A 12,893-nucleotide genomic window follows, 5' to 3' on the forward strand; every position below is an offset into this window, starting at 1 on the left:
CTTGGCTCAGGGGAAGGAAGCTTTCAGGGAGCCCGCAACATGCAAGGCAGTAACTCCCAGAACAGAGAAGTACAAGCATTCCACAAAGGACCCGGCCTACATTCAGGGCACGGTCTCCGCAGACTCCATTATCACAGCCACAGCAAGGAGGAGGGCTAACGTACCCACTACCTCGGGCCCACCACCGGATAAGGAGAGCAAAAGGATGGATCTGGTGGGCAGAAGGATCGAACGGAATGCCGCGACCCACTGGCGCATGGCTAATTCCAACAGCCTGATAAACAGGCACATGTACCAAATCATGGAGGGACTGGGGCAGTTGGTGAAGGACTTGCCCCAGGATGCCAGGCAGAAGGCCGAAAAGCTGGTTGAAGAGGGAAAAAACGCGGCAAATTCTTGCCTTAAGACGGCCCTGGATGGGGCAGACACCGCCAGCAGGCTCATGATGATGGGCGTCACGGAAAGGAGGCACGCCTGGCTCAGGATATCCGGTTTCAAACCGGAGGTGCAACACAGCAACCTGAACACACAGTTCAACGGCAACACGCTTTTCGGAACAACAGTTGATGAAACGCTCAGTCAACTGAAAAAGGATAACGAAACAGCAAGATCCATGGGAGCATTGCAGTTCAGAGGGAACAAGAGGGGCACCCCGTCACGGAGGCCCGGCGGGAGAGGCGGAAACCAGCCAGGTACATCACACCAGGCTTTCCAGCAAACGCACCAGGCAGACTCGCAGACTCAGCATGGTCAGCAGAAGCAGTCCTGGCAGTACCAACAAAGAGGCCAGTCCTTTTGAGGGAGAAATGGACGGGGACAAAATAGAAGAGGGGGGCGCAGCCCACCTCTAAGTGACTTAAAAAAACTGTGTGCCCGCCCACAAAAAAGATCCCAGGGGGCAGCACGTACAGATGGGTCAAGACAAACTAGACACCTACGACCACATGACACCAGTGGGAGGAAGATTAAGATTTCACCTCCGAGAGTGGAGAGAAATCACATCAGACAAATGGATCCTCAACATTATCCAATTCGGATACTGCATAGAGTTGAAGGGGAGACCAACAAGCAGAAAACCAAAAAGAAAGCCACTAGCAGGCAAGCAGCTGCAGTGTCTGCAGGAGGAAGCAAAGGAACTCCTGCGGAAGCAGGCCATAGAACGGGTACCCTTCAAGGAAAGAAACACAGCAGTATACTCAACGTACTTCCTGGTAACAAAAGTAGACGAGACAATGAGACCCATTCTTGACTTACGGTTCATGAACAAATTCATAAGAACGCAAAAATTCAAAATGACCTCCCTGCAAGAGGTGCTTCCACAATTGCAGATCGGGGACTTCATGGTCACAATAGACCTCAAAGATGCATACCTGCACATTCCAATAAACAGCAAGCACATGCTCAGGTTCACCATCGGAGAAAGCCACTACCAGTTCACGACACTGGCCTTCGGTCTAAAATCAGCACCAAGAGTTTTCACAAAGTACCTCGCAGCAGTCGCAGCGCACCTAAGAAGGCAAGGAATACACGTATACCCTTACCTGGACGACTGGCTGGTGAAAGCAAACTCATACCAGAAATGCAAGCTGCACGCACATAGTGACAAGCACGCTCATAAACCTGGGGTTCTCCATCCATTGGAAGAAATCATCAATGGAGCCAGAACAAGTGAAGATCTTCCTGGGAGCACAGATCAACACCTTACAGGGCAAGGTGTTCCCCAGCGAGAAGAGGGCGAGGGCGCTGGTGAAGGAAACTCACCTCTACCGGAAGGGACAAGCTCGGACAGTGAGGACTGCGAGCAAGATCATGGGGATGATGGCATCATGCATCCACCTGGTACCGAATGTACGACTCCACATGAGACCCATTCAAGAATGGCCACAGGAGCAATGGTCACAAGCTACAGGCAGTTGGGAGGATCTAGTGGTTGTAACGCACGCAGTGCAGAAGGAGATGACATGGTGGACCAAGGAGAACATAGCAAGGGGAAAGCCTCTAACGCCCCCAACGCCAACAGTGACCATCACCACAGACGCATCCCTGAAGGGATGGGGCGCTCACATGGAGGAGCTCAAGGTGAGGGGACTGTGGACACCAACAGATGCGACAAAGCACATCAATTACTTAGAATTGAAGACAATCTTCCTTGCACTGAAAGCCTTTCAAACAAGACTGTACAAACACAAGGTGTTGATACAAACAGACAACACCACTGCGATGTTCTACATCAACAAGCAGGGGGGCACACAGTCAGCCCCGCTTTCAACGCTGGCGCAGGAGATATGGAGATGGGCCATCCCTCTCAAGATAGACCTGCTAGCCATACACCTGCCAGGGAAGGACAACATACAAGCAGATTGGCTCAGCAGGCAGACATCGGCATCCCACGAGTGGGAGCTCAATGCTCAGGAGACAAGGCGCCTATTCGACAGATGGGGAACTCCATCGGTGGACCTGTTTGCCACACGCCAGAATGCAAAATGCCAAAACTTCGCATCCAGGCAGCCCGAGGAAGGGTCACTAGGGAATACCCTATGGATAGATTGGTCAAGGACATTTGCCTACGCCTTTCCCCCGATACCACTGATGCACAGAGTACTGAGCAAGTGCAGAGCGAGCAACATGACACTGATACTGGTCGCACCACAGTGGGCGAGGCAGACATGGTACTCGCAGATCATGGAGATGACAGTGTGCACCACACAGATTCAGCAGGAGGAAAGACCTACTCTTCATGCAGAACGGAGAGGTGCTACACCCAGAGCCAGAGAGCATGAGCCTAGTAGCGTGGCTCCTGAGGACATAGAGTTCGCACATTTAAGATTGCCAGAAAGTACCCTGAGGGTCCTGCGGGAGGCAAGAAGGCCTAGCACTCGGAAGTGCTAAGTTGCGAAATGGAAAAGGTTCACAATATGGTGCAGACAAGAAAGACTTCACAATAAAATGAAGGACTCCACAGTGCTAAAGTACCTGACGCACTTGCTAGAGAAGAACCTTAGCTCATCCTCTTTGAGAGTTCACTTGGCAGCGATAGTCGCCTACACAAGGGGAGAAACTTGCAGGAGTTTCTTCACATCACAGGTGGTGAAGAGATTCCTAGAAGGTGCGAAAAGAATCGCACCACCCAAGCGGGTGCCGCCACCTGCATGGAACTTGAACATAGTCCTAACGGAACTCATGAAGGAGCCCTTTGAACCGCTCCACAAGGCGTCCTTAAAGATGCTAACTATGAAAACAGCTTTCCTGGTTGCAATAACGTCCTTATGCAGAGTAAGCGAGCTTCAGGCTCTGACGCTACAAGAACCCTACATACAAATACACAATGATAGGGTTGTGATGAGGACTGACCCACACTTCATGCCGAAGGTGGTATCTAAATTTCACATGAACCAGTCTATACAGATACCGAGTTTTTTCCAAAAACCAACAACTGCCGCAGAGCGAGCTCTGCACACCCTGGACGCCAGAAGGGCAGTCATGCACTACATTGAGAGGGCGAAGGGACACAGGAAAACAAAACAGTTCTTTGTGTCATTCGCCAACAGTTACATGGGAAAAGCAGTAACCAAAAAGACCATTGCACGATGGATCCCACAGACAATTCAACTCTGCCACAAGCGTGCAGGACAAGAGCTAGCAGAGGGGACACATGCCCACTCCACTAGGAAAAAGGGTGCTACAATAGCCTTCCTGGCTAACACACCCATACAAGACATATGCCTGGCGGCAACATGGGCTTCGGTGCACACGTTCACGAAGCACTACTGTGTGGACATACAGATGAACAAGGAAGCTCAAGTTGGACAGAAGGTGCTACAGCACATATTCAATACCCAACGCTCATCTTCCATCCAACCGCCACAGAGATGAGAAACCGCTACAAAATCTATGCACAGCATAGTGAATCCAGAAAGATTCACGCTGCAAAACGAATAGTTTTCTTACCTGTCGGTGTAGTTTTGCAGCTTGAAGATCTTTCTGGATTCACTAGCGAACCCACCCACCTCCGCCAGAAAGATGAGGCTGGAGAGAGAAGAGGTGGAAATAGAAAAGTGGAAAAGACTTTGAAGGTACAAAGCGGTAAAATATCACCTGAATAGAACATTGCCATCACTTCGGAAACGAAAGAAACACGGAAAAAAAGAACCCGAAGATGGCGCCCAGAGTGGGAGCTTCCGCAGGAAGCATGCCGACGTCACCGGAAATACACCCAAAGGGGTGTGACGCCGACGCCCACCTGGGCTACAAAAAAAAAAAAAGAAAGAAAAGACTACGAATCAGGACCCAACCACAAGACCGCGGAATAATGCACAGCATAGTGAATCCAGAAAGATCTTCAAGCTGCAAAACTACACCGACAGGTAAGAAAACTATTCGTTCTCCTCCCAAGACCCAGCTTACATCAAGGGATCCGTCACAGCAGATTCTATAATCGCTGCAACGGCCAGGAAAAGGGCAAACGTCCCAACAACGTCTGGACCTCCACCTGACAAAGAAAGCAGGAGGATGGATCTAACTGGCAGGAAAATTGAGAGGAACGCCGCAGCGCACTGGCGGATGGCGAACTCCAACGCCCTCCTGAATAGGCATCAATACCAGCACTGGGATGAGATGGGACAGTTGCTCAAGCACCTCCCGGAACAATACCGTGAGAGGGCATCACACCTTGTGGAAGAGGGAAAGAGCATCGCCAATTCGTGCCTGAAGACAGCCTTAGATGGGGCAGAAACATCCAGCAGACTGATGGCTATAGGCATCACTGAGAGAAGGCAAGCCTGGCTCAGGATCTCTGGTTTCAAGGCTGAGGTTCAGAACAACATCCTGAACACACCCTTCAACGGGGAATCACTGTTCGGAGCCCCAGTTCATGAGAAGCTCACCCAATTGAAGGACAACGAGACTGCAAGGTCCATGGTGGCCCTGCAGTTCAGGGGGATGAGAAGAGGCACTCCTACACGGAGGCCGAACGGCAGAGGTGGAAGTCAGCGAGGAGATTCTCACCAGAGTTTCCACCAGGGGCAACAGAGTGACAACCAAGGCCACCAGGGACAGCAGAGGCAAAGCTGGAACTACCAAAGCAGGGGCCAGTCCTTTCGGTCTAGAGGAAATGGACGGGGCCAGAGGAGAGGCGGTGAACAACCACCCTCTAAGTGACTTCACATGGGAGAAGGTGCTCCACCACCCAAACCCTCCGGGGGAGGAGCACAGAAAGAGAGAGGAGAGGCCTACACTGGCAAAACACAAAGGAACATGTAACGCCGGTAGGAGGAAGATTGAGATTTTTTCTCCAGGAATGGAGAAAAATAACAACACACAAGTGGATACTCAATATCATGCGGTTCGGATACTGCATAGAGTTGGAAAAAAGGCCACCAAACAGAAAACCAAAGAAAAGACAGCACTCGGGAAGAGAGCTGCAACTACTGCAAGAGGAAGCCAAAGAACTCCTCCTCAAAGCGGCCATCGAACGAGTTCCTTTCAAAGACCGGAACAAGGGAGTGTACTCAAACTACTTCCTAGTGCCAAAAATGGACGAAAGTCTAAGACCCATCCTGGACCTACGGTTCCTAAACAAATACGTCAAAACTCAGAAATTCAAAATGACGTCCCTACAAGAGGTCATCCCACAGATAGACAGGGGACTTCTTGTCCACCATAGACCTCAAAGATGCGTACCTGCACATCCCCATGAACAGGCAGCACATGCTAAGGTTCACAGTAAACGAGGATCACTACCAATTCACGACCCTCGCTTTCGGCCTAAAGTCCGCACCAAGGGTGTTCACCAAATGCCTCGCAGCAGTGGCCGCACACCTAAGAGAGGGGATACACGTGTACCCCTACCTCGACGACTGGCTGGTAAAGGCAAGCTCTTACAGGACATGCAAAGAGGATGCAGAACGGGTGACAAGAACACTAGCAAGCCTGGGTTTCTCCATACACTGGGGCAAATGCTCAATGGAACCAGAGCAAGTGAAGATCTTCCTGGGAGCCCAGATCGACACCGTCCAATGCAGAGTCTTACCGAGCGGAAAGAGAACGCTCAGCCTACTGAGGGAGAAACGTCACTACCAGAAGGGGCGAGCTCTGACAGTGAGGACTGTGAGCAAGATCTTGGGGATGATGGCATCATGCATACACTTGGTCCCCAATGTACGCCTACAAATGAGACCACTTCAAGAGTGGCTGCAACAGCAATGGTCACAAGCTACAGGAAGTTGGGAGGATCTAGTGGTTGTAACGCACAGGGTGCAGGAAGAGATAAGGTGGTGGACCAAGGAGAGAATAACAGAAGGGAAACCTCTAACACCACCGGACCCAACAGTGACCATCACCACAGACGCCTCCCAGAAGGGGTGGGGCGCACACAACAGGCTCAGAGTGAGGGGTCTGTGGAGCCCTACAGATGCAGTCAGGCACATCAACTACCTGGAACTGAAAACTATGTTGCTAGCCCTCAAGGCTTTTCAGAAACACCTGTACAACCAGAAGGTGCTAATACAAACAGACAACACCACAATGATGTTTTACATAAACAAACAGGGGGGAACTCAGTCGTTCCCTCTGACAAACTTGGCACAGGAGATCTGGAAATGGGCTATACCACTAAAAATAGACCTGCTAGCCATACACCTGCCAGGGAAGGACAATGTAGAAGCAGATTGGCTCAGCAGGCAGACTTCAGCGTCCCACGAGTGGGAACTCAATACTCAGGAAACAGAGAGACTATTCAGGAAATGGGGCACGCCAACAATAGACCTATTTGCAACACACCGGAATGCAAAATGCCAGTACTTTGCATACAGGCAACCAGAGGCACTGTCCAAGGGGAATGCCCTATGGATAAGCTGGTCGAAAACATTTGCCTACGCTTTTCCCCTGATACCACTGATCCCGAGGGTTCTCAACAAATGCATGAAGAGCAACATGACGCTCATCCTTGTGGCACCACAATGGGCCAGACAGACCTGGTTTTCTCAGATAATGGAGATGGCGCAGGGGCCACCACACAAGTTCTCAAAAAGAAGAGACCTACTCTCCATGAAAAACTGAGAAATCCTACACCCAGAGCCAGAGAGCCTCAACCTCGAATTCGCACACCTAAAACTACCAGAGAGCACCCTGCGGGTGCTACTAGAGGCAAGAAGGCCCAGCACACGCAAGTGCTATGGGGAAAAATGGAAAAGATTCACTCAATGGTGTTGCAAGAAACAGCTCCAAAGGAAACTGACCAAGGAATCCACGGTGCTAAGGTACCTCACGCACCTAATTAAGGCTAAGCTAAGCTCATCCTCGCTGAGGGTGCACCTGGCAGCGATTGTGGCATACACAAGAGGAGAAACAGTGAGAAGCTTCTTCACATCCCAAGTCGTAAAAAGATTCCTGGAAGGAGCTAAAATAACCATAAGATCTTAATGAGGCGTCTGTGGGAGGCAGGAGTGAGGGACACGGCTCTGCAATGGTTTCACTCTTTTCTGCAGGACAGGCAGCAAGCAGTATCTCTTCCTCCTTTCCAATCAGCCTTTTCCACGGTAACGCACGGAGTCCCACAGGGCTCTGCCATCAGCCCAATACTTTTAATGTTTACCTCAGGCCGCTGATTGTTCTCATCAAAAGTTTCGGCATTAAAACCATTAATTACGCTGACGACACGCAGATGATCCTCTCCTTGGAAGGAGGGGACTCTATTTCTGTAGCGGTCCTACATAACTGCCTGCGGGAGACATCAAGGTGGCTAAAGAATAATTCACTCCAGTTCAATGCAGGGAAAACTGAGGTGCTTTTTAACAGTGGCTCAAGGATCCCCCATCCGTTCCCTAGGAACTTCTGGCCCCCGGAAACAGCTTCCATGGTACAGCCTGCAGGCTCTGTCCGCAACCTTGGGATTATGCTTGACCACAGGCTCAGCATGGAGACCCATGTTCAGAAAACCTCAGCCTGCTGTTACGCCATCCTACGCTCTTTAAGGAAAGTTTTGCCCCTCCTACCCACCCAGGCCCGCGCCCAGGTGGTTAGATGTACCATCTTGAGCAGGTTGGATTACTACAATGCCCTCCTGCTCGGGTCCCCGGAGTTTCTACTGGATAGGCTCCAAAGGGTCCAATCTGCGGCTGCAAAATTGGCCTTGGGGCTTCCGAGAAGATCCCACGGACCATCTACTCTGGCTCAATTGCATTGGCTTCCTCTTAGACAGAGAATTCAGTTTAAGGCTCTCTGTATTGTTTTCAGGGCCCTCCACGGTTCCGGCCCAGCCCCTTTACAATCTAAGTTTGTGTGGTACCTGCCTACCAGACAACTTCGCTCCTCGGATGCCAAACTGGTAGTCATCCCTAGATTCAGGAAGGTCAGAGCCGGAGGTAGATCCTTCGAGGTGGCCGCCGCCAGACTGTGGAACACTCTCCCCATTGAGATTAGACACATCAACAAACTCCTACCATTCAGAAAAAAGGTTAAAGCCTGGCTCTTCCCGGGCTAGCCTAGTCCCTTCTGGTCCATTTCCCTTTCTTCCTCAGACTCTGTCAGCGCCAGGATGCCTGCAATGGTGACAGCTTGCGCTTTACAAGTTCCTAAAATAAAAATAATAGCGCCGCCAAAAAGAATGCCGCCACCGGCATGGAACTTAAATGTGGTACTGACGGAGCTCATGAAAGCACCTTTCGAACCCATCCACAAAGCATCACTGCAAATGTTAACAATGAAGACGGCCTTTCTGGTAGCAATCACCTCACTACGGAGGGTGAGCGAACTGCAGGCACTCACACTGCAAGAACCCTACATCCAGATACACAGTGACAGGGTCGTGATGAGAACAGACCCACACTTCATGCCAAAGGTGGTGTCAAGGTTCCACATGAATCAGAGTATTCAGATCCCTAGCTTCTTCCAAAACCCCACTACAAGCGCAGAGAGGTCACTCCACACCCTAGACGCTAGAAGGGCTGTGATGCACTACATTGAGAGAACGAAGGTACACAGGAATACAAAACAGTTCTTCGTATCCTTCGCAAACAGTTACATGGGCAAACCAGTGACTAAAAACACCATAGCGCGATGGATCGCACAGACAATACAATTCTGCCACAAACAAGCAGGCCAGGAGCTAACTGGAGGGGCACAGGCCCACTCCACCAGGAAGAAAGGAGCAACAATTGCCTTTCTGGCCAACACACCAATACAGGACATATGCCTGGCGGCAACATGGCCTTCAGTGCACACTTTCACTAAGCACTATTGCGTGGATGTACAGATGAACAAAGAAGCACAAGTAGGACAGAAAGTGCTACAACATATATTCAACAACCAACGCTCATCTTCCACCCAACCGCCACAAAAGTGAGGAAAACCGCTACAAAATCTACGCACAGCATAGTGTATACAGAAAGATTCACGCTGCAAAACGAATAGTTTCTTACCTGTCGGTGTAGTTTTGCAGCTTGAAGATCTTTCTGGATTCACTAGCGAACCCACCCGCCTCCGCCAGAAAGATGAGGCTGGAGAAGAAGGTGGAAACACATGGAAAGAAAGCAAGTTGAAACTTAGAAGATACGTGAAAAGATACGTGAAAAGAATTACGTTGAAAAAACGATTAACAAACATAGCCATGGATTCACTACAAAGACAGAAAAGGAAAAAGAGACCGAAAAAAGAATCCGAAGATGGCGCCCAAGGGTGGTAGCTTCTGCCGGAAGCACGCCGACGTCACCGAAGGTACACCAAATGGTGGGACGTCGACGCCCACCTGGGCTACAACAAAAAAAAAAGACTACGAATCCTGACCCAACCACCAGATTGCAGAATATGCACAGCATAGTGAATCCAGAAAGATCTTCAAGCTGCAAAACTACACCGACAGGTAAACTATTCGTTATAGAGGTGGGTGTTGGAATTGGGAGGCGCATATTCACACTGTGCAATGTCTATGCACCAAACCAGATGCAGGACTCTTACCTCCAAGCACGCTTGAGGGACCATGTCCCGCAGGGCGACCCCTCACTGATCCTGGGGGGTGACTTTAACCTAGTATGGGACCCTGGCGTGGACCGCAGTGGTGCATCTTTGCATGGGCCAGGGGCCATGTCTTCCACACTTCGTTCACAAATAGCGGACCTAGGCTTGATGGATTCATGGCGATACCATTCACCGGAGGCGTGGGATTTCTCATACTATTCTCACATGCATCGTTCGTACTCGCGCATCGATTATCTATTTATCTCTCATGCCATGGTGCGATAGATGCTGGCGGCATCTATGTCTGCAATATCGCTCTCGGATCATGCCCACGTCGAGCTTCTCCTGCAGGACCCGCCCCCTCCACGCTCCGCAATGGCGCTTGCCGCTGAGTATCCTCCGCGAACCGTCAGATGTGGAAAGCATACGGGTTGCTATTGACTCTTACTTCGCGAGCAATTAAAACCCCTGAGACGCCCTTCCCCGTGGTGTGGGATGCTTTCAAGGCCACGATTCGAGGTCATATCACCTCGCTCTCGATTGTGTGGGCACGCGAGGCCCGGCTTATGGAAGATAGCCTCTCTGCAGACATTAAGGCAGCAGAAAAATAGGATTAGGCCCGCACCTCTCTTGCATCTCGACGGTGGCTTGCAAACCTCCGGGGACAAATTCGCGTTTTGCGCACTAATAAAGAGGAAAGATTCCTGATAGCCCTGAAGCAGCGGTATTATGAAGGGGGGATAAGGTGGGCGGGCTATTGGCGAGGCGTCTGAGAGCACGGATAGCGAAGGCTCACATAGCTAATATTCAACTCCCAGACGGTGCTCGGGTCACCTCAGAGCGGGCCAAATGCGAGGCCTTTAGTGCCTACTATGCTGCACTCTGAGGCAGAATCACCGTCCCCAGAGCTCATTGAGGATGCATTAAATCAGTGTGCTTGGACCCCGATACATCCACATCACGCCCCGGCTCTGGAGGGGCCTCTAACTGCGGAGGAGATGGCGTTGGCGCTAAAGGACCTCCCTCTTGGAAGGACACTGGGTCCAGATGGCCTGCCAATGGCCTTCTACCGCATGTTTCAGACACAGCTTGTGCCCCACCTCTTGTGATTTTACAATTCTTTCTCTGACGCAGATGGACCGACACCTTCCATGGGCATGGCGGAAATAGCACTCATACCCAAACCCGGGAAGGATCCCGTGCTGTACGCCTCTTACCGTCCCATAGCGTTACTGAACACTGACCTTAAAATTTATACCAAAATTTTGCCAAACGTCTGGACCCCCACATGCCTGGTTTGGTGGAGCCGGACCAAGTTGGCTTCATCCGCAATCAAGGGGCGGACAATGTACGTAGAATTGCACACTTGGTAGGGAAAGCACACGCCTGGAAAATACCAGCTTGCCTTCTATCGCTTGATGCGGAGAAGGCATTTGACCGGGTGGATTGGGCTTTCCTTCGAGCGGTGCTGCAGAGAGTCGGGCTAGGCCGGAATATTATCTCTCGGATCATGGCGCCATATCTGTCCCCACAGGCCAGGGTCGGGGTTAATGGACAACTCACTGAGCACTTTCTCATTCATAGGGGTACTCTGCAGGGATGCCCACTATCACCTCTACTGTTTGCCCTCGTGGTGGAACCCCTAGCGGATATGATTAGGCAAAGGGCAGACATACATGGCATCTCTATGGGGGGGTAGACCGAATACGGTGGCGCTTTTCGTCGACGACCTCATCCTTACACTCACGCCCGCACATATCTCTCCCGGACTTACACTCCTTGCTACAAACCTTCGAACGGGCATCAGGCGTCAAAATCAACCATGGCAAATCTTGGGTCTTGAATCTTACAATTCTTAAGGAGGAAATACCTACCCTGGAGAGTCTTGCGCCGTATCAGTGGGCTGCCAACCATATTTAATATCTAGGTTTTGAACTAACCCCCCACCTTAGATACATGGACTCAAATCAACTGGCGGGAATGTAGGAGGGCCGTGCTGAAGGACTTACGAAGGTGGAAACCCCTGATGATGTCATGGCTGGGCAGACTTCAAAATGACCGTCCTCCCTAAAATATTGTACTTATTTCAATGCCTACCCACCCCGATCCCGCATCATCAGATACAGTGCCTTCAACGTGACCTTACCACGTTCATATGGGGTGGGCGTAGTCCGAGATTTTCCCAGAAGATGCTTATGCTGCTGCGCGATAGAGGAGGGTTAGCCTGTCCCAACCTTTTAGACTATTACTGGGCCTCCCATCTCCGCTTTGCGTCAGAGGGGACAACCACTGAAAGTGAAAAGGTCTGGTTCCATATGGACAGGATGGTCACGGGGCGCACCATCTGGGACCTGACGTGGCTCCACCGTACAGCGCGCTCTAGAAGCGCCTATACGGAGATACCCACTAAAATGGTATTGGACATCTGGGACAAGGTGGCGGTACGCAGGGGCCTTACAACCTTTCCCTCTCCCCACACTCCCATCGCGGGCAACCCGCTATTTCCCCCGGCCTACCGCTCCCAGGTTTTTGATAGATGGGTACAGGGAGGATGTGGTCCCCCCTGTACCCATCTGCGACCTCTACGAGGGGGGGGAGTGCTTGAAACTTTTGCGCAGGGAAGAATTTGGCCTCCCACTGGGATCTAAACTACAGTATGCACAACTGCAGCACTGGGTCACTTCGGGGGAGATGCAACAGGCAGCTACCAGTCCATTCATCCCCTTTGAGCGGCTAGTCTGTTCCTTTGAGTCGAAGGGCCTTGTCTCTCGCTCATGTCGGATTTTACAACACCCCCCTGCGATGCCAACTCATCCATACCAGCGCAAGTGGCAGCTGATGTCCGATACAGAAATTACACCCGCGCAGTGGGGTAGTTTATGGCGCGACATACCCAGGGTCTTCCGCAGTATCCCGCAGACGGAAAATGCATACAAAATCAT

General features: G+C 51.1%; 1 protein-coding gene across 1 annotated transcript in view; it reads left to right on the forward strand.

Moving 5' to 3' along the window:
* The window catches only part of EIF3J (eukaryotic translation initiation factor 3 subunit J), a 211,892-nt gene that overhangs the window by 132,720 nt on the left and 66,279 nt on the right, over positions 1-12,893 (forward strand). The window lies entirely within an intron of this gene.

The sequence above is a fragment of the Lissotriton helveticus genome, chromosome 3_1, assembly GCF_964261635.1.
Source record: "Lissotriton helveticus chromosome 3_1, aLisHel1.1, whole genome shotgun sequence".
In the NCBI taxonomy this organism is placed as follows: Eukaryota; Metazoa; Chordata; class Amphibia; order Caudata; family Salamandridae; genus Lissotriton; species Lissotriton helveticus.